At 44.6% G+C, this 22,537-nt stretch overlaps 1 protein-coding gene and 1 long non-coding RNA gene across 14 annotated transcripts in view; one reads left to right on the forward strand and one right to left on the reverse strand.

Annotated features, from left to right (window-relative positions):
* The window catches only part of NSMCE1 (NSE1 homolog, SMC5-SMC6 complex component), a 44,350-nt gene extending 43,642 nt beyond the window's left edge, over window positions 1–708 (reverse strand). For 5 of the 13 annotated variants that reach the window (XM_074026810.1, XM_005591512.4, XM_074026816.1 and 2 more), the window contains exon 1: window positions 642–708. The gene's annotated coding sequence lies outside the window, so the exon portion shown is untranslated. Of the gene's footprint in view, window positions 1–98 lie in introns of all 13 variants that reach the window. The other 8 variants (XM_005591514.5, XM_074026809.1, XM_074026808.1 and 5 more) reach the window with 2 other exon arrangements.
* On the forward strand, window positions 141–21,954 carry LOC123570585 (uncharacterized). Its single transcript, XR_006694858.3, has 5 exons — window positions 141–180; window positions 12,734–12,833; window positions 17,850–17,931; window positions 20,297–20,450; window positions 21,731–21,954. It is a non-coding gene; the product is annotated as an uncharacterized lncRNA (long non-coding RNA).
* Window positions 21,955–22,537: the final 583 nt, after the last annotated feature.

The following is a 22,537-nucleotide window of genomic DNA, read 5'->3' on the forward strand; positions in this document are numbered from 1 at the left end:
CATATCTTTAGCTGTGGAAAGGGTCGTGTATTTGATTGCAAGCCGCTGCTCCAGCCCCCACTGAGGGTGAAACCTAACATAGAACATACGCACTTTACCTTTCCAAAGTCCGAGAAATCCTCGATTTTAAACGCATCTGGCCTCGGGGCTGTAACACAAGCGGCTGCGGACTTGTACAAAGTGAGAAACTCCGTACACAAAAACAGAGGGGAGCACGGAGGGCGGCGGGACAGACAGGGTGGTCGGCGAAGGCTGTGTTTTCCATAGATGTAATCACAGTTTGAATCGAATTTTATATTTTGCTTTTTCACCTATTACGATGAAAAGTATCCTTACCTGTTAAATCGTAATTACGATTAAAAATATTTTTCACTAAATAGTACGATTTTTAGATGTCTTTGTGTGTGTTGTGGGAGGAGATCCCAGTCCGCTGCCTTCTGCGGCCCCTCTCTGGGCCTCAGTTTCCCCATCAAGAAGGGGGAGCCCCAAGACCCCCGTCCCCGAGTTCCACAGCCCACGAGGATAGACCACGGGGCCAGACCCCACTGCCTGTCTCGCCCACCCCACCTTCCGTCCTCCCCTCGCCTTCCTCGAAGTCCCTCTTCTTTCCCCTCTACCCCCTAGCGCGCCGCGTTACCCACCAGGGTGCCCAAGCGCAACCCGCGCTGCGCTAGCGGATACGGTCGCAAGGCGGACTCTTCTTCCTTTGGGGCGGGGCGAACGCGAACGCGGCGTTCCCGTTGGTGGCCTGCAAACGATTCGCCCGTCCGTTGGGTGACGCACTTCCGGCTTTCCGTTTGCGCCGTTTCCCTAGTGTTTCCGCCTCGTGGGTTAGATCCCAATTACTGCGCCGCTCTCCATCCTTAATAATGGGAAGGGGCTTCCACTTGTCGCCCTCCGCCTCCTGCACCTCAGTGACTTCCCTGACCAAGGAGGAAGAATCGGCGCGCAGCCCGTGCTTCCCCCACTGGCCACGATTCCGCCGGCACAATGTAGTGCCCTGCCCCGGGCCTCAGTTTCCCCATCTGTGGAACTGACAGTGTGGCCTCGTCGTCAAAAATGTGGACTCTGGCCGGGCGCGGTGGCTCATGCCTGTAGGCCCAGCACTTTGGGAGACCAAGGCGGGCCGATCACTTGAGTTCAGGAGTTCGAGACCAACTTTGCCAACATGGTGAAACCCCCGTCACTACTAAAAGTACAAAAATTAGCTGGGCGTGGTGGTGTGTGCCTGTAATCCCAGCTACTCGGGAGGCTGAGGCAGGAGAATTGCTTGAACCCGAGAGGCAGAGGTTGCAGTAAGCCAGATTGCATCACAGCACTCGAGCCTGGGTGACAGAGCAAGACTTAGTCTCATAAAAAACAAAAGAAAAATGTGGACTCTGTGGTCATACAGCCTGAGCTAGAATCCTGGCTCTGCCACTTACTAGTTGGCAGAAGCTTGGGCAAGTCATTGAGCCTCAGTTTCCTCTTCCATTAAATGGGGATATTAGTCCTTGCAAAATAGTGTTGGTGAGATTTAGGTGCTTAGCATAGCCACTGAAAAGTGTCACATGGGAGTGCTGATTAAATGTTAACTATTATCTTACCTAGGGATTGTGAGAAAGCAAGTGAAATTACTCTTGGAAGTGAATAGACTGTTTTGAATCTTCAAGGCATTAATTTTCCAAACGTTTGTATACTATCCCTAGTCTGAGAGCTAGGGATGCAGCCTAGCAAGGGAAACAGGTAACTAATATAGAACAGCGGTACCTGCAAATGTCTGTCTCTGTGAGGATAACTCAAATACAGGCTTGGTCACTCACCACCCCTGTGATCTTGGACAACCTTTTTTTTTTTTTTTTTTTGAGACGGAGTCTCGCTCTGACCCCCAGGCTGTAATGCAGTGGCGCCATCTCGGCTCACTGCAAGCTCCGCCTCCCGGGCACACGCCATTCTCCTGCCTCAGCCTCCCAAGTAGCTGGGACTACGGGCGCCCACCACCACGCCTGGCTAATTTTTGTATTTTTAGTAGAGATGGGGTTTCACCGTGTTAGCCAGAATGGTCTCCATCTCCTGACCTCGTGATCCGCCCGCCTCGGCTTCCCAAAGTGCTGGGATTACAGGCGTGAGCCACCGCGCCCGGCCTGATGTTGGACAACTTCTTAACCTCTCTGGGCTTCAGTTTCATCTGCCAAGTGGGAAAGCAGTAGTGTGTGGTGATTAAAACCTCGAGCTTTGGAGCTGGATGGTCAACATAGAATCCTGGGCCTTAAACTCAGTATCTCCAAGACACAGGACAAAGTATAGTAAGCCATCCCTGTTTATAGGTTCCCCATCTACGGATGGATAATATTTGTGGAGGAAAAACAATAAAAATAACAATACAAAAATAAAAATAATACAAATTCTGAAAGCAATACAGCATAGCAACTACTTATATAGCATTTACATTGTATTAAGTAGTGTAAGTAATTTAAAGATGACTTTCAATATACTGGAGGATTTGCGTAGGTTATATGCAAATATTCTGCCATTTTGTATGCGCCCAGTGGGTTCTCCTTGCCTGCTGCCTAGACAGAAGCAATTTATCAAGACAGGAGAATTGCAATAGAGAAAGTTTAATTCACACAGAGCTGGCTGAACAGGAGATCACAGTTTTATTATTACTCAAATCAGTCTCCCCGGAAATTCAGGGTTTTCGAGGATAATTTGGTGGGTAGGGGACTGGGGATTAGGGAGTGTTGATTGGTCGGATTAGAGAGGAAAGGAGTCAAAGCTGTCCTCTTGCACTGAGTCAGTTCCTGGGTTAGGGCCAAAGTACCAGGTGAGCCAGATTACAGGGCTGGGTGGTGTCAGCTGATGCGTTAGAACACAGGTTCTACAAAATATCTCAAGCACTGATTTTAGGTTTTAGAACAGTGATGTTACTCCCAGAAGCGATTTGGGGTGGGTCAGAATCTTGCAGCCTCCAGCTTGCGTGACCTCCTAAACCATAATTTCTAATCTTTTAGCTAATTTGTTAGTCTACAAAGGCAGACCCGTCCCTAGGCAAGAAGGGGATTTGTTTTGGGAAAGGACTATTATTGCCTTTGTTTCAAAGTTAAACTATGAACTAAGTTCTTTCCAACATTAATTCAACCTATGCCCAGGAATGATCAAGGACAGCTTGGAAGTTAGAAGCAAGATGGAGTCAGGCCAGATCTCTTTCACTATCAGAATTTTCTCAGTTATGCCTTTTACCAAGGTAGTTTTGATTTTATATAAGGGACTTGAGCATCGAAAATTCTGGTATCCATGGGGACTGAGGTACCAATCCCTCACAGATACTAAGGGATGACTGAACTCAAGTTCTCAGCCTCAGTTTGCTCATCTATAAAGCAGGTTTAATAATAGCACTTTGTTGATAGTGTTATTCTGAAGATTAAAGGAAGAGAAGATGTAAACTACTTAGAAGAGTGTCTGTGGCACATTGTAAGCCCTCAATAAGTGTGAACTAACACCACTAATAAGTACTTTATAAACTGCCCAACAGGTAGTCAAATAAGTGGGGAAATAAAGCCCTAAGGAGTAACATTTGTGTTTTGTTTGCCCTACACGGTTTTGTGAAATTTTCTATTGATTATCAATATTTAAACTTGGGGTTTTTGATCTTTGACTGGGCACGGTGGCTCATTCCTGTAATCCCAACACTTTGGGAGGCCAAGCTGGGAGGATGGCTTGAGCTCAGGAGTTTGAGATCAGCCATGGCCAACATGGTGAGGCCCCATCTCTCCAAAAAAAAAAAAAAAAAATTTTATATATATATATATGTGTGTGTGTGTGTGTGTGTGTATATAGGTATGTATATTTGTGTATATGTGTATATATATACATGTGTATATTTGTGTGTGTATATATATATACACACACAAAAAAAAAATTAGCCAGGCATGGTGGCGATTGCCTGTAGTCCCAGCTACTCAGGAGGCTGAGGTGGGAGGACAGCTTGAGCCAAGGAGGAAGAGGTTGCAGTGAGCTGAGATTGCATCACTGCACTCCAGCCTGTGTGACACAGCCAGACTCTGTCTCAAAAATAAATAAACTTGGGATATTTCACATAAAACCCTACTGTAGCTGACTACTCTGGAAAAGTGGGAAAGTCTGACGACAATGGGCCAGCCTTCCCCCTTGGCAACACTCATTCAGAGCTTGAGAGAGACTGTCCCTTTTTGTGAAGCATGTGCTTCCCTGGTGTGTGGAGAGATAAAAGAATAGAAGACTCTGGGAACACGGGTATTTCAAGATCAAAGGATCAAGAATAAAAGGTAGAAAGAAAAGAAAGATTCAAGACTGAGGGGGTTGGTCTTTCACTTGAAGACCATAGAAGTGATGGAAGACCAGGAAGAAATAGGAAGAAATGAGAGGTTTGTGTTTTAGAAAAAGAACTTGGGTGTATCTATTCTTTTCAAACATTACTGGAACATTTACAAAAATTGATTACTGGCCACAAAGGAAGCTTCAAGAAATTCTCAAGAATCTATAGGCGACATTCATGAGCCACATGCTGTGAAAGTGGCATCAGAGGCACAAAGGAAGAGAGACTTGTGAAGGAGGGTGTGGTCAGAATCGTCAGTGCTCTGGAGAGGTCAAGAAAGATGCGCCACTGATTTAGAATTTGATGGCCAACAAAGGCCGTCTTACTAGAGAGGGGAGGAAGCCGGATCCAACTCCGAGAGTGAAGAGCGGAAGTTGCGGAAGTGGAGAGGGAATGCTGACTGCTCTTTTGGGAAGCATGGCTTCGGAAGGGAAGACTTGAAGACTCAGGAGCAGAGATAATAATACATAAAATAGAAACAGGCAGCCGGGTGCAGTGGCTCACGTCTATAATCCCAGAACTTTGGGAGGCCGAGGTGAGTGGATCATGAGGTCAGGAGTTCGAGACCAGCCTGGACAATATGGTGACACCCTGTCTCTACTAAAAATACAAAAATTAGCTGGGCGTGGTGGCGCATGCCTGTAGTCCCAGCTACTTGGGAGGCTGAGGCAGAAGATTCGCTTGAACCCGGAAGGCAAAGGTTGCTGTGAGCTGAGATCGAGCCACTGCACTCCAGCCTGGGCGACAAAGCGAGACTCCATCTCAAAAAAAAAAAAAATAAAGGAGTTTGAGACTAGCCTGGCCAACATAGTGAGACCCCATCTCTACTAAAAATACAAAAAATTAGCCGTGTGTGGTGGCACACACCGGTAGTCCCAGCTATTCCGGACGCTGAGGCAGGAGAATTCCTTGAACCGGGGAGGCAGAGATTGCAGTGAGCTGAGACTGTGCCACTGCACTCCAGCCTGGGCGACAGAGCAAGACTCTGTCTTAAGAAAAAAACAAAAACAGAGAGACAGAAAGGGATGGAGTCAACGGTATATGGAGACAGGATTACTGTTAACCTAGAGGAAAAGAAACACCTCTGAAACAGCGGGAAAAGAGGTGAAAGTGGCTAAATAAAAGCTCACTCCTGATGCTTTCCGTTTTCTCCATAAAGTAGCAAACAGTATCATTCTGTGGCTGAAGAGGGCCTGGTGTGGTGGCTCACACCTATAATCCCAGCACTTTGGGAGGCTGAGGTGGGAGGATTGCTTGAAGTCAGGAGTTCAAGACCAGCCTGGGCAACACAGCAAGACCTCATCTCTACAAAAAAAAAAATTAAAAATTAGCTGAGTGTGGTGGCATGTGTCTGCAGTCCCAGCTACTTGGGAGGCTGAGGTGGGAGGATGGCTTGAGCATGGGAGGTGGAGCCCAGGAAGTTGAGGCTGCAGTTGAGGTCAAGGTTGAGGGTTGGTGCCGCTGCACACCAGCCTATCCCAAAAAAGGTCAGGAGGTGCTGAGAAGATGCTAAGGGATTTAAGGGGAATGGGTCAAAAGGTTTGGAAGAGATGCTGACAACAATGCAGAGATGAGCTCCTAGCTGAGGTTGAAACCAGAAATGTGTAGAGATGACAGTCGGTTATCTGATTCCTCCCTCAACACTCCCATCCATATCCTGGGGGCTTCAGAGCAGAAGCTCAGCTTAGATTCATACTGAAGTCGGCCTTAGCTGGGCGTCTGCAACTGATTCATAGAAGTGGGCGTTAGCTGGGGATAAGCGACTGATTCATAGAAGGCCAAATGGTGGGAGAATGCTACTGTCAAGTGATCCACTGTGGATCTGGCAAAAATAAAAAGAAGGGAAAATGCTGACCAATTAAAATGGAAGCAGTACAGCAAGCAGAGGCCTCTGTGAGATGAATCTCGTTCAGCACGAACAAGTAGTGAATAAGAATTGAAGTTCACCATGCAGAGTGGTCCCCCACGGGGTGACAGTCCTGCCTCAGTATGACTCAGAGGACGGCCCATTCCCTAGTGGGCTCTGTGAGTATTTATTAGAGCCTTTGAAGCCAGACTTTGGACTCTCTGTTCCTGGACAGCTGTGATAGTTCAAACTTCTCAAAACTGACCCTAAAATGCATGACAGCTATGAGTCCGTAAATTTGTTGGACAGAAGGCGGGGTGGCCAAGGCCTTGGCTAGAGAGGAAGCTTCGGGAAATAATATGCTGAGGGCGTTGGTCTTTCACTCGAAGACCACAGAAGCTTATGAAAAGTAAGTGATGAGATCAGGCTTGTATTTTAGAAAAAAAAAACTTTGGTATATCTATTCTTTACAGACATTGACAATGTACTGGGCCACAAAGGAAGCTTCAATGAATTCCAAAGAATCTATAGACCACATTCATGAACCGCAATGCGGTAAAATTAAACATCAACAACAAAAAGAGAGACAAAAAGGTGTAGATACAATACACCTTAAATTAGTAACTGCAGTTGCTTCTGAGGAAGGGGCCAGGAAGTCAGAATGAACTTTTTTTTTTTTTTTAACCAGGTACATCTATTACTTATGAATTTTTAAAAATTAAAAACTGGGTAGACACAGTGGCTCACGCCTGTAACCCCTGCACTTTGGGAGGCCGAGGAAGGCGGATCACCTGAGGTCAGGAGTTTGAGACCAGCCTGGACAACATGATGAAACCCCATCTCTACTAAAAACATTGTTAAAAATCAGCCAGGCGTGGTGGTGGGCGCCTGTAATCCCAGCTACTCAGGAGGCTGAGGCAGGAGAATTCCTTGAACCCGGGAGGTGGAGGTTGCAGTGAGCCAAGATCGCGCCACTGCACTCCAACCTGGGCAACAAGAGCGAAGCTCTGTCTCAAAAAAATAAAAATTAAAAAAAATTAAAAATTATAAGCCTACATTTGAGTTTTATTAAGTGAGGGGTTGAGTACAGGACCACGTACACAGGTATTATATTTTTTATACCTTTTTATATGTTGAAAGATTTTATCATACATTTTTAGGAGAAAAAGAACACATGTTTAGAAACGGAAAACATTCAGATTAAAAAGAAAACCAACATGGAAATTATAAAATATTTGGAAATAAATGACAATGAAAACCTGACATAACAAAACATGTGGGATCCAACTCAATAATTAGCTGGGCACAGGGCTCACGCTTGTAATCCCAGCACTTTGGGAGCCTGAGGTGGGCGGATCACCTGAGGTCAGGAGTTCGAAACCAGCCTCGCTAACATGGCGAAACCCCATCTCTACTAAAAATACAAAACTTAGCCAGGCATGGTGGTGGACGCCTACAGTCCCAGGTACTTGGGAGGCTGAGGCAGGAGAGCGGAGGCTGCAGTGAGCTGAGATCATGCCACTGCACTCCAGCCTGGGGGACAGAGCAAGACTCCATCTCAAAACAATAATAATGATAATTAGAGGAGGACTTATAGCTTTAAGTATACTTCTTACAAAATAAAAAACATAAAGGAGCCAATTGTTAAAAGGTAGAAAAATAACAACTACAGAAGCTCAGAGAAAGCAGAAGGAAGGAAATAAGAATGAAAAAGCAGAAATGAGTAAAACAAAGAACAAAAGAAAATGAAGTTGATTATAGAAGCCAAAAGCTGGTGTTCTCTTAATGACTAATAAAATAGAAAAACTTCATGTAAGATTGATCAAGAAAATGGTACAAACAATATGATAAATGGCAAACTGAACATACCAGCTAGAGTAAAAATTTTAGAAAGCACAAAAGTATACCACAAACTTTATGCCAATACATTTGAAAAATTATAAAAAAGGTAATTTTTAACAAAAATAACAATTACAAAACTTGACCCAAGAAGGAAAGTATTTAGTTGGTGCAAAAGCAATTGAGGTTTTTGTCATTAAAAGTAATAATCACTAATGAAATTGAACTAGAAGTATAGGATATGCTTCACCTTCTAAGATGTCTGGAACAAGAAAGTTTTACTGGAGTGATCAGCACACACAAAAAGACTATATTATGCAAAATTCACTGGAATACAAACAAGATAGAGAAAGCTATTCAACACATTCTATGAGACTAGTTTAATTTTGACACCAAAAAGAGAACAGCAAAATTAAAGAAAATGTCAGGCTCATCTTTATCACAAATATGTATTGAAAAAAATTCAGTCTACCAGTGTATCAAAAGAATATCTCTTCCAAAAGAGAAAATTCACATGGCTAAAAAATATGTGGGGACCAGCTGCAATAGCTCACGCCTGTAATCCCAGGACTTTGGGAGGCCAAGGCGGGAGGATCATTTGAGGTCAGGAGTTTGAGACAAGCCTGGCCAACATGGGGAAACCTCATCTCCACCAAAAATAAAAAAATTAGGTGGGTGTGGTGGCATCCACTTGTAGTCCCAACTACTTGGGAGGCTGAGGCAGGAGAATCGCTTGAACCCAGGAGGCAGAGCTTGCAGTGAGCTGAGATTGAGTCACTGCACTCCAGCATGGACAACAGAGCAAGACTCCAGCTCAAAAAGATGAATAAATAGAAATAAAATTAAAATATTCCAGATAAACCACAAGATCTTTATTCTCTTCTCCCATCCCAATCTTCCTTTCCCCTTCCTAGAGGCCCTCTAGTTTGAGTTTTATAATAATCTTTTCAATCCTTAAATAGAAAATAGTTTTATATGCATCTGCTTATCTATTGGCAAATTAAAATATTGCCATTTTGCAATGCTCCAAATTTGCATAAATGGTAATCTTGCTGTATCATCTTTATATCTTGCTTTTCCCCCACTCTGTCTATGCTTTCAGGATTCATTCATGTAGACACTTGTGAGTTAATTCATTCCTTTTCATGTTATATGACTGTCCATGGTACATGACTCTTTTGCTTTTTGATTTCCTTATTAATGGCTCTTTAGGACGTTTCATTTTCTCCTACCACATTGTTGCGGCGAATCTCAAGCACACAAGGGAGATTTTCTTCAGTTCAATTCCTAGAAGTGGAATTGCTAGATAAGCTTTTTCAACTTCAATAACAGCAAATAGCTCTCCAGAGGGGCTATATACAACATTTATAACCCCACCATATACGTACAAGAGTACTGGTCTCTCTTTACCCTTGACCACATTCTGTCATTCCTTATAGGGGAAAAGATGGTTTGGGGGCAGCTCCCACCTCAGCCTCCAAAAGTGGTGGGATTATAGGTGTGAGCCACCACTACCAGCCTGGAGTATTCTAATTTTAAACTAAAATAATAAAACTATGTATTCATATAGCAATGAATTTAAGGATTGAAAAGATTTGAAAATTGAATTTTTCAAATATTGGCTTTTAAAAGGGGATAAAGTCAAACATGCCAAAATGTTAGCAGAGGTTAATGCTGGACGGTAGAAAAATGGACAACTGTCATTTTTTTCACTTTTACTTTTCTGTATTTAGAAACAAATTTCTGATAGGAAGAGTGAAAATATGAAAAAAGAAGTAAAAGCGTATTTTTGAAAAGTACATGGCAATGAATGGAGACGAGGATGGGGACTAGAGACCAGGTTTTCCACAGCCCAAGTCAAGCCCTTTTCAAAGTCGTTTTCATCAGCATCTGTATACTACATCATTTTTGTTTCTTTTTTTCTAAAGCTCAGCGGTGTGATAAATACATAATTTTTGAATTCATGAAATTTTAAGTTCAAGCCAGGTGCAGTGGCTCATGCCTGTAATCCCAGCACTCTGGGAGGCCAAGGCAGTTGGATCACGTGAGGCCAGGAGTTTGAGAACAGCCTGGGTGAAACCCCATTTCTACTAAAAATACAAAAATACAAAAAAGAAAAAAAAATAGCCAGTCATGGTGGCACGTGCCTATAATCCCAGCTACTCAGGAAGCTGAGGCGGGAGAATTGCTTGAACCCAGAAGGCAGAGGTTGCAGTGAGCTGAGATGGTGCCACTGCACTCCAGCCTGGGCGACAGAGTGAGACTCTGCCTCAAAAGAAAAAGAGAAAAGAAAAGAAAGGAAATTTTAAGTTCGATCTAGTAGAGGCGATGCGCATAAGTTGGTTGGGAAAAAAAGGAAAATGATCACCCTCTACGCATCACTCTTCTTAAAAGGAATGGTGACAGCTCCCAGAGGTCAACTTTAAAAATGATCAATAGGCCAGGCACGGTGGCTCACGCCTGTAATCCCAGCACTTTGGGAGTCCGAGGCGGGCAGATGATGAGGTCAGGAGATTGAGACCATCCTGGCTAACACTGTGAAACCCCATCTCTACTAAAAATACAAAATATTAGCCAGGCGTGGTGGCAGGCGGCGCCTGTAGTCCTAGCTATTCAGGAGGCTGAGGCAGGAGAATCACTTGAACCCAGGAGGCGGAGGTTGCAGTGAGCTGAGATCGCACCACTGCACTCCAGCCTGGGAGACAGAGCGAGACTCCGTCTCAAAAAAACAAAAATAAAAAATAAAAATAAAACCGATTACTAAACTTAAAGGCAGCGGAAAGCTCAGAGGCTAAATTGAGAAATATGCACATTGCCAGAGGCATTGTAGACGGTTCAGTCTCTCCACAGGACAATTTTGCTGTTCTCATTAAGAAGCCAGACATGTCTGTGTTCTTTGACCCAGCAGTTCCACTTCTGGGAATCTATCTGGGGAAATAATCAGAGATGCTCACAAAAGGTAATGTACAAGAAGTGCATGAGATACTTAATTATCTTAGGGGAAGAAAGAAACAACTTAAATGTCTCCCAATGTTATAAAAGAGAATGGTTGGCGTGAGTAACAATTCTGTGGAATCCTATGTACCCTCAAAATCATGTTTTCAAAGAATACTTAATGTCAGAAAAAAATAATTCAGGATATTTTAAGAGAGAAAACTAAAAGAACACACACCAGAATATTAACAGTGCCTATAAACTGTTTTTATTATTTTCTTATATTTTCCAACTATTCTCCAAGAGTATGTCTTATTTTATAATCATAAGAGACACTATTTTTCAGAATAACTCAGTCTGTGTGATCATTAAGATTTTAGATTTAAGGAAATAGAGAATATATATAATAGTCTACATAGATATGATTGGGATATAGTTATAGCCATAATTACCCAGCATCATCTGAGAATTGTTATATGTAAGATTTTTAAATTTTTATTATTATTTTTGATACAGGGTCTTGCTCTGTCACCCAGGCTGGAGCACAGTGGCATGATCAAGGCCCACTGCAGCCTCAACCTCACAGACTCAAACAAACTTCCTGCCTCATCCTCCTGAGTAGCTGGGACCACAGGCATAAGCCACCATGTCTGGCTTTTTTTTTTTTTTTTTTTTTAATTTTTAGTACAGGTGGGATTTTGCTATGTTACCCAGGCTGGTCTCAAACTCCTGGGCTAAAGTGATCCTCCTGCCTTGGCCTCCCAAAGTGCTGGGATTACAGGTGTGAGCCACCACATCTGGCCCAGAATTGTTTCACATAACTAGAATATTCCTTCAATCACCAACATTTTTAAAAGATCTTTTTCTATTTTTCTATATTAATTATTCAAAATTATATCTCTCTGCCATCTGAAGCACATGATGACCTTTCTTGATGAGTACAAGGTATCTCTGATGGCTGGGCACGGTGGCTCACGCCTGTAATCCCAGCACTTTGGGAGGCCTAGGTGAGCGGATCATTTGCTGTCAGGAGTTTGAGACCAGCCTGGCCAACACGGGGAAACCCCATCTCTACTAAAAGTACAAAAATTGGCTGGACGTGGTGGCGCGTGCTTGTAGTACCAGCTATTGGGAAGGCCGAGGCAGGAGAATTACTTGGACCCAGGAGGCAGAGGTTGCAGTGAGCTGAGATTGCGCCACTGCACTCCAGCCTGGGCAACAGAGTGAGACTCCATCTCAAAGATATCTTGAGGACAGTGACTACTCTAGGGCTTTTTGCCTTTGCAAGACATACCCCAAGACAGTGGTGAATTTTTCATTCTAGGGTCAGCTTTTCATGTTATTTCCATCTCTTCCCCTCCGTCGGGCTACCAGAAGTCCTCAGCACTTATAATTCCCTTCTTCTAATGTCCTCTAACCTGAGCAAACACATAGCCAGTCTCGTTAGAAAAAGTGGCCAAAAATTAAAACTAAATCTCAGTAAAGCACAGAAGTTTTAGTGTGTAGAACTTGTTATGCTTGTTCTTGCTTTACAGACTTCTGTTTCCCCTGTGTCTGTGTTCTTGACTCTTTTTCTAAATAGATAGTGAAGCTACCAGAGACGTGATTTCCAGATAAGATACAAGGTAACAGTGATTTCCTAATCGACTTTTAAAGAGAACTGATCAAAGGCTGAACTCAGGGCAAGCTCATCAAAACCCCCAACTCAAGCTTTTGGAGAGTTCTTGAATTGTGTTGGCTGTTCTGATCCCACGGGGAGTTTTATGCACTTGTTCTTTCAGCAGCCTCAGTATCCCCTGGGAACTTGAGACATCTAAGGAGTTGACTGAGGCCCCTCCCTGACATACTGAAGCAGAATGTGCGTTTTAGCAAGATCTGCACGTGAATTTTGAGCATGTGAATGTTTGAGAAGCCCTGATCTGTAACACATTTAGATTCTTTCGTATACCCCACACCATGTGCTCTTAAAGATTTATTCCAACAGTAACATTTCTCTTTCCCTCTCTGCCTCTCTCTTTCTCTCACTGGGAGCAGGTTGTAAGTTGTTTCCACTTTGCATGTGTTTCATTTTCTCTTTTTGTTTTGAGACAGGGTTTCACTGTGCCATCCAAGCTGGTATACACTGCCGAATACTTATAAGGCCCTTGATACTATTTGATGGGATGAATGCAAAAATTGAATTTAAAAAATGAATTTTTTTGGCCAGGTGCGGTGGCTCACGCCTGTAATCCCAGCACTTTGGGAGGCCGAGGCGAGTGGATCACCTGAGGTCAGGAGTTCGAGACCAGCCTGACCAACAAGGTGAAACCCCGTCTCTACTAAAAATACAAAAATTAGCTGGGCATGGTGGCAGGTGCCTGTAATCCCAGCTACTCGGGAGGCTGAGACAGAAGAATTGCTTGAACCCAGGAGGTGGAGTTACAGTGAGCCGAGATCACGCCACTGCACTCCAGCCTGGGCAATAGGGCGAGACCCCATCTCAAAAAAAAAAAAAATGAATTTTTTGAAGAGATAGGGTCTCACTCTGTCATCCATGCTGGAGTACAGTGGTGTGATCTTAGATTACTGTAACCTGAAATTCCCCGGGCACAAGTGATCCTCTTGCCTCAGCCTCCCAAGTATCTGGGAGTACAGGTGCACACCACCACACCCAGCTAATTTTGTATTTCTTGTAGAGATTGGATCTCACTTTGCTACCTAGGCAGGTCTCAAACTCCTGGCCTCAAGTGATCCTCCCTCCTCAGCCTCCCAAAGTGCTGGGATTACAGGTGTGAGCACCCAACCAGTGTGTTTCTTTTTAAATGGACAAAAGTGGAGAATTTCATCCTGTCTATGGTTCTTCTTTATTAGTCTACCAGCTCCTTTGAGTCCCCCTTTTTATGATTTGGAAATTATTTATTCCTTTGGGAGCAATAAACAAATAGTTCCAAATTGCTGCTGCTCCTTTTGTCTTCAATAAGAGGTAGACACTAGGATTAGGGATGGTGGTTGGAGGATGAAAAAGTAAAAACCCTGCATAGAGTGTCTGTTGCAAATAAAGAGCTTGGTGAATATGGTTGCTGTTCTGATGTTTCCAAAGTGTTTTACTCTTTGTCATTTAATAAGATTTTTTGAAGTTATGACTATAATTTGATAGAAACATATAGATACTATATATATGCCACCGTGATCATAAAAATAGAGATGCAATCACATTTTTAAATCTCTTTTAATTAAAACTCACTTGAGGCCAGGCATGGTGGCTCACGCCTGTAATCCCAGCACTTTGGGAGGCCGAGGTGGGCAGATAACCTGAGGTCAGGAGTTAGAGACCAGCCTGGCCAACACAGAGAAACTCCATCTCTGCTAAAAATACAAAAATTAGCCGGTCGTGGTGGCACATGCCTGTAATCCCAGCTACTCGGGAGGCTGAGGCAAGAGAAACACTTGAACCCAGGAGGCAGTAGTTGCAGTGAACCAAGATTGCGCGACTGCACTCCAGCCTGGGCTACAGAGCAAGACTCTGTCTCAACAAAAAAAAAAAAAAAAAAAAAAGGGAAAAGAAAAAAAGAAACCTCACTTGAAAATGGATTAGAAAACCACAGTTGAAAAGGGAGTAACTAGTTGACTCACCACATTTTTCATTTTCAGTCAGGCATAGTGGCTCACGTCTATAATCCCAGCACTTTGGGAGACTGGAGTTTGAGGCCAGGAGTTTGAGACCAGCCTGGGCAACACAGAAAGACCCCATCTCTACAGAAAACTTAAAAATTAGCTAGGTATGGTGGTGGTACACACTGATGAAGACCTACAAAGCCCTTGATACTATTTGATAGGATGAATGCAAACATTTAATTTAAAAAATGAATTCAATTCCTGCAGTCCCAGCTACTGGGAGGCTAAGGTGGGAGGATCACTTGAGTCTAGAAGTTCAAGGTTGAAGTGAGCTATGATCACACCACTGCACTCCAGCCTGGATGACAAAGAGAGACCCTGTCTCTAAAAACAAAACAAAAATTTCATATTTATTCAGTTTTTACATTCATCCTAACAAATCTTATCAAGAAAGTGTTCAGCAGTGTGGTGAGATTCAAAGATGAATCTCCATAGTCCTTAGGTCAGGTTGCTCTCAGCTGGTAAGAAAAAATAAGATGAATGCACATTAGTAAGTGTAATCAACAAAGGAATTGCTGGCCGGTTGGAATGACTCATGCGTGTAATCCCAGCACTTTGAGAGACTGAGGCAGGAGGATCGCTTGAGCCTAGGAGTTCGAGATCAGCCTGGGCAACATGGTGAAACCCTGTGTCTACTAAAAATACCAAAATTAGCCATGTGTGGTGGCACACGCCTGTGGTTCCAGCTACTGGGGAGGCTGAGGTGGGAGTATTGCTTGAGCCACTGTAGAGTTCAAGGCTGCAGTGAGCCATAGATTGTGCCACTACACTCAGCCTGGGTGACAGAGTGAGACCCTGTCTCAAAAATATAAAAAAAAGAAAAAGAAAAAGAAAGAACGAATGAAAGAAAGAGAGAAAAAGAAAGAAAAGAGAGAAAGAAAGAAAAGAAAGAGAGAAAGAAAGAAGGAAAGAAAAGAAAGAAAGAAAAGAAAGAAGAAAGAAAGAAAAAAAGAAAGAAAGAAAGAAAGAAAGAAAGAAAGAAAGAAAGAAAGAAAGAAAGAAAGAAAGAAAGAAAGAAAGAAAGAAAGAAAGAGGAAGGAAGGAAGGAAGGAAGGAAGGAAGGAAGGAAGGAAGGAAGGAAAGAAAGAAAGAAATTGCTAAGTGCTGTTAGTTTATCAATTAAGCTGGTTTAGGTACAAGAAACTGATGTGATAATTTAAGCAAAAAAGTTTATTGGAAGGGTAGGAGGGTATTGGGGTATATTATTCAGGACAGGCTAGGTCATGCTGCTATCACACACATTTCCAAAATTATTATTTCTAGGTCATGCAATCTACCACATTTGGATCAGCAGGAGGCTCTGCCCTCCTCTCACTCAGACTAACGGAGGTTCCACCGTCTATCTGGTGGCTGCAGCCCTGAAACATGGAGCCTTATTGGTGTGACCATGGCAGGGGAAGAAAGAGGCTGGGGGTTTGCACAGGGGGTTTTTACTGCCTCAGCCTGAAAGTGACATGTGTCCTTTCTACTCTAGGATCACTGGTCAGAACTAGTCACGAGATCTTCCCTAACTGCCAGAACGCTGGGAAATGAAAAGGAACAATGGAATCCTTGGCGAGCATTACTGTCTCTGCTCCAGGGTGGCTCGTAGACTCAAATGAAAATGCTGGAGCCTCAGATCTGGGACTGAATGTGGACCAGAGAACTTGGGAGACCTTGCCAGCAGCAGCGGATGGAGGTCTGGTCAGGCTGTCATCCATTTTCAGCTATCTGTCACCCTCTCAGGATTTGCACTGGAGAAAGAGTGAGAGGAGAGAGAGAACAACTGATTGGCCCAGGCAGGTTCTATGTCCCACTCAAAACACGTTAGTGGACAACTTGATTGACATTCGAGTTGCACTAAAAGGTGGTGGGGGGAGTTCATCCAAACAAAATTGGGGGGCTGTTACAACAAGAGAGGGAGGGTGGGTGCATTGTGAGCAAAAGCACACACTTGCTGCAGAGCTGGTCCAAATACCCACTCTTCAGAGTTGACATCATCTGGAAGGTTTGTAGAAGTGGGGGCTTTCCAGATTAGCTTTGAAGGATGGGATAACTGATGCAGAGGAAAGGTAATGCAGGCTGAGAGGCCCGTGTAAGCAAAGTGAAGCTGCAGAAGAGTGCAATAATTTGCAAGAAAGAGAAGGCTGGCTGGGTGCAGCGGCTCACACCTGTAGTCCCAGCACTGTGGGAGGCCAAGGTGGGAGGATCCCTTGAGCCCAGGAGTGTGAGACCAGCCTGAGCAACGCAAGGAGATTCCATATCTACGAAAAATTTAAAAATTAGCCAGGCATGGTGGTGCATGCCTATAGTCCTAGCTACTCGGGAGGCTGATGTGGAAGGATTACCTAAGCCTTGGGAGGCTGAGGCTGCAGTGAGCCATGATTTTGCCACCACACTCCAACCTGGGCAACAGAGTGAGACCCTGTCTCAAAAAAAAAAAAAAAAAAAAAAAGAAAGAGAAGGCTATTGAGATTGAACAGAGGATATGATTCGCAGTTACATTTTCCCAGCTCATCTTTGCTTCCCATGGTGTCAACTCAGGGGATGCAAATGGTTGGAATGGCTCAAACTACATCATGAGATTAGAGCCTGGTCCTCCATGTTGACTGAGAGTCTCAGTTCTCCTCCACGTGGCCTCTCCTTGAGGTCAGCTTACATTTCCTCAAAACGTGGCGGCCTCAGGGCAGTTGGGTTTCTTGTGCGCTGGCTCAGGGCTCCTGAGAGGATAAAATCAGAATATCTTGTTCTTCGTCAGACTTGGGCCCAGACTAGCACAGCATCATTATCTTTTTATTCTGTGAGTTAACGTATTTCAGAGGACCAGTGCCAATTCAGAGTGGAGAGGGCTGCATAAGAACACGAATACTGGGAGGTGGCTTCATTTGGGGCCATCTTTGGAGACCAGCTACAGTGCATGATGTAACTGCCCTGAATTCCCAAGCTCCTATCCCCAGCTCCAGCATAAGGTAGGTAAGAAGTGACTGGCAGCATAAGTGGGTCATGTTGGAGGAAAGATAAGTCTGGAGCTGAGCTTTCCAGGTGTTCGGTGCCACAGATGAAAATGATGGTGCTAGGGAGGAGGTAGAGCAGGAGGTCTTTCTCTTCATGGGCCTCTTCCCAGATTTCCCCTGTGTATCTTGTTGACTGAAACTGAATCACATCAGCACCTCTTACTGCAAGGAAGCCTGGGCAAGTCAGAATCTGTGAAAGGGAAGTGGGATTGTTATTTCTGGCCTAAGTCAACCCTGATTCATTCTCCAGGCATGTGTGGGCTATCGCAGCTTGAATTAATCAGGACGGAAGAAGAGACGCGATGATACCGGCCAGTGATCCGTGGTGGGAGGTCAGTACAAACCTACCCCAAAGGCTGGAGAAGCTGAGAGGCTGAAGAAAGAGGCTGATAAACCCAGTTTCTCCAAGGAAAAATTTTGTTGTTGTCGTTGGTGTTGTTTTTAGAGGCAGGGGCTTACTCCATCACCCAGGCTAGAGTGAAGTGATGTGATCGTAACTCACTACAGCTTTAACCTCCTGGACTCAAGCAATCCTCCCACTTCAGCCTCCCGAGTAGCTGGGACTACAAGTCACACACCACCACACCTGGCTAATGTTTTTTAATGTTTTGTAGAAACAGTCTCACTATGTTGTCCATGTTGGCCTCAAAGCCCTGGGTTCAAGTGATCCTCCTACCATGGTCCCCCAAAGTGTTGGGATTACAGGCTTGAGCCATGGTTCCTAGAAAGAAGCATTTAACTGGGACTTGCGAACGAGAAGTCTCGTATCCAGTGGCTTAGAAATAGTGGACCCCATGGGCTGCTACCTCCCAGACCCCAAGACCAGGGCTTATATAGCATAGGGAAGTTGCCTAAGGGCAGGATTTATGATTAGCATGTGTTCATGATAACATCAAGGTTGTTTTGACCTAAGGGCTGGCTTTCCAGTAAGTAGAAATCTTAGAGGCATTCCTGGAACTGGGGTGAATCTTAAGTCAACATGGTGAATCAGCATCCAAAATGGAGTTGCTTTCGCCTCACGGTAGGCGACATACAGAGGATGCCATGAGCAACAAAAAACAGGGAAAGCAGCTGGGAGGATGTAGCTTTACTTCAGGTGAGAGGAGGGTGGGGGCTGGACCAGGGCAGAAGCAGTGAGGAGTGGGAAATAAGCCAGATGTGAAAATAAACACAGAAGTGGAGGGTACAGCATGGAATACTATGCAGCCATAAAAAAGAATGAAATCGCCAGGTGTGGTGGCTCACGCCTGTAATCCCAGCACTTTGGGAGGCTGAGGCGGGCAGATCACAAGGTCAAGAGATCGAGACCATCCTGGCTACCACAGTGAAACCCCGTCACTACTAAAAATACAAAAAAAGAATGAGCCAGGCGTGGTGGCAGGTGCCTGTAGTCCCAGCTACTCGGGAGGCTGAGGCAGGAGAATGGCGCGAACCCAGGAGGCAGAGCTTGCAGTGAGCCAAGATCGCACCACTGCACTCAAGCCTGGGGGACAGAGTGAGACTCTGTCTCAAAAAAAAAAAAAAAAAATGAAATGAAATCATGTCCTTCAAAGCAACGTGGATGCAGCTGGAGACTATTATCCTCAGTGAATTAACACAGGGACAGAAAACCAAATACTACATGTCCTTGCTTATAAGTGGGAGGTAAACACTGAACACACATGGTCATAAATATGGGAACAATAGACACAAGGGACTACTAGAGGAAGGAGAATGGGAGGGGGCGAAGGTTGATACACTTCCTATTGGGTACTATGCTCAGTACCTGGATAATAGGGTCATTTGTACCCCAAACCTCAGTGACACACAATTTACCCATGTGACAAGCCTGAACAGCTACCCTTGAAACCTAAAAGCTGGAAAATAAAAAAAGAGGCAGGGTGCATAGCCCATGGCTGCTTGTGACTGTCTTTCATAAGCAAGAATGGGAAAGAGAGACAGACAGACAGAGAGGGAAGTCAACAATGACAGCATCATTTGCAGCTTGCTTAATTGGATGGTGACACCATCCAAGCACAGAAGGAGAAGTTAGCTCGGCGAGAGACAATGACTTTGTCCTAGGCATTCTGAGGGCAAGGGGTGTGAGAGAACATGCTCAAGGTATGGGTCATGAAACACGAGGGCGTGGGGACAGGTCGGGGGGCTCACGTCTGGAATCCCAGCACTTTGGGAGGCTGAGGCAGACGGATCACATGAGGTCAGGAGTTCAAGACTAGCCTGGCCAACATGGCAAAACCCCGTCTCTACTAAAAATACAAAAATTAGCTGGATGTTGTGGCACACGCCTGTAATCCCGGCTACTTGGGAGGCTGAGGCAGAAGAATCGCTTGAACCCAGGAGGTGGAGGTTGCAGTGAGCCAAGTTCGCATCACTGCACTTCAACCTGGGTGACACAGTGAGACCACCTTGTCTCCTAAGTAAATAAATAAATAAGTGAATAAATAAATAAATAAAATGCTAGGGCATGGGAGACTTTAAACAACCAATGCAGAGCTGTAGTCAACGCCATGCTATGGGCTGGGTGCAGTGGCTCATGCCTGTAACCGCAGCACATTGGGAGGCCAAGGTGGGAGGATTGCTTGAACCCAAGGAGTTCAAGAATAACCTGGGCAACATAGGGAGACCACATCTCTAAAAACAAAATAAAACCAAAACAAAATCACCATGCTATGGAATGATGTGTCTGCTTGTGCCCAGGTCTGGAAGAATGCACACCCAGTGCTCATAGAGGTTCCATCTGGGAAATCAGATTGGACAGGGCCAGAATAGATCCAGGGGAAACATTCACTGAATATATATACTTATGTATTGTGGAAGCTTTGATGGTGGTCATGTACCAAGAAGGGAAAAAGTAAGTTTATAAATGAGCAGAACCAGAAGGAGAACGCTAGAGGAAAAAGGAGATGACGTGAATGATTATATTTAGAGGGTAGGATGAGAAGTGAGAGGAGGTGATGAGAGAGGTGAGGAGGAACCAGGCGGGTGGGTATGGAATCTTGGAAATCAACAGAAGAGGGCATTTCATGAAGAATGAACAGCTGCAGAGAGAAAAAGATTGCATGAGAACTGGGAAAAGAAACGCTTTGTGTTTGGTGACATTGTCATAGTTGACCCTAGAAAGCATGGTTTGAGTAGAGTGGTCCAAAAGAGAAGGATACTGGAAGGAGCAGATCAGTACCAGAGATGAACTATGGTCATATATAAAGAAATGTGATGACATAAGGAAAGAGAGCACTCACTGGGGTCGAGAAATGATATTTCTTGGCTCTGAGAGAGTGATCATATCCTTAAATTTTTTTTTTTTTCGAGACAGAGTCTCACTCTGGCACCCAGGCTGGAGTGCAATGGTGCCATCTCGGCTCGCTGCAACCTCTGCCTCCTGGGTTCAAGCGATTTTCGTGCTCAGCCTCCTGAGTAGTTGGGACTAGGCACCTGCCACCATGCCTGGATAATTTTTGTACTTTTAGTGGAGACGGGGTTTCACCATGTTGGCCAGGCTGGTCTTGAACTCCTGACCTCAAATGATCTGCCCACTTCAGCCTCCCAAAGTGTTGGGATTACAGGCGTGAGTCGTTGCACTCAGCCTTAAAATGTATATTGACACCACTCCTCACTTCTAGCTTGTTTTTGACCTGCAAACCAAGAAGTAAGCATTACATCAACCTGTACAAGGTGCACATCAGTGATTCCTGCAACATCCTGCATCATGATGGGACCGGTAGTTGATGTGGTAAAAATATGTTGTGCATTTGTCTTTCCCACGAAATTTTTTCTAGCCACAAAATTAACCAGAAATAAGAGAAGCATAGCCCCATCCCCCCTTTTCTCAGCAACACAGAGAAGCAATGTCTCCAACACAAGAGAATGAATAACCTGCCAAAAACTAAGTTAGAAATACTGATGAAACCAGGTTAGATGATATGCCGTGGTTTCTCTGCTATCCCACAGCAGATTGAAATCATGTTACAATTTGATGACGGGGTGTCCTAGAGCAAATGAACAAGGCTGTGCCAGCAGAAGTGAAGCCTGAGGATTTGGGGTCATTCACTTGTGAATGATTCCTCTCTCCCTGTCTTCTTTCTCTTCCTTTTGTGCTGTATTTTTTTCACGTACTCACTCTCTTTTCCACAGATAGACTGCGGAACTGCCCATGAGGCCAAGCACCTATTAGTAGACCAAGAAGCATCATCCATCCGTGACCTAAGCTGGCAGCCAGCTATTGTTCTCATCTGAGTCTGGGAGTTCAGGATTTCTATCCGGACCCGGCTACTTTCTTTCGACAGTTACCCACTGTAAATTTCCGAATACTTTCAGCTGCTAATCCTGGTGTACCCAATTAAAAATGCCTTTCCTAATAAAGGCATTTCAGATAGAATTTAGCAAAGTGTTCCAAGGTAGGAGTTTCCAGGGCTGGGGCAGAAACTCAATGATCTTATAAAGGCTCCTGCTCTGACATCTTCAGCATGTTGGCTTTTACCCTTGGCTCTGTCCTCATGGTTGCAAGATGGCTGTCAGAACTCCAAGTATTTCCTCCCTCCAAGACAATGTCCAAAAATCTCTATCTCTCCTTTTTTTTGTTTTTTTTTTTGAGATGGAGTCTCGCTCTGTCGCCCAGGCTGGAGTGCTGTGGCCGGATCTCAGCTCACTGCAAGCTCCGCCTCCCGGGTTCACGCCATTCTCCTGCCTCAGTCTCCCAAGTAGCTGGGACTACAGGCGCCCGCCACCTCGCCCGGCTAGTTTTTTGTATCTTTTAGTAGAGATGGGGTTTCACCGTGTTAGCCAGGATGGTCTCGATCTCCTGACCTCGTGATCCGCCCGTCTCGGCCTCCCAAAGTGCTGGGATTACAGGCTTGAGCCACCGCGCCCAGCCTATCTCTCCCTTTTTATCAGAGAGGAAAATCTTTCCCAGAAGCCTCCTGCGCACTTTTATTCAAGCTC

This window comes from Macaca fascicularis, chromosome 20, assembly GCF_037993035.2.
Source record: "Macaca fascicularis isolate 582-1 chromosome 20, T2T-MFA8v1.1".
Taxonomy (NCBI): domain Eukaryota; kingdom Metazoa; phylum Chordata; class Mammalia; order Primates; family Cercopithecidae; genus Macaca; species Macaca fascicularis.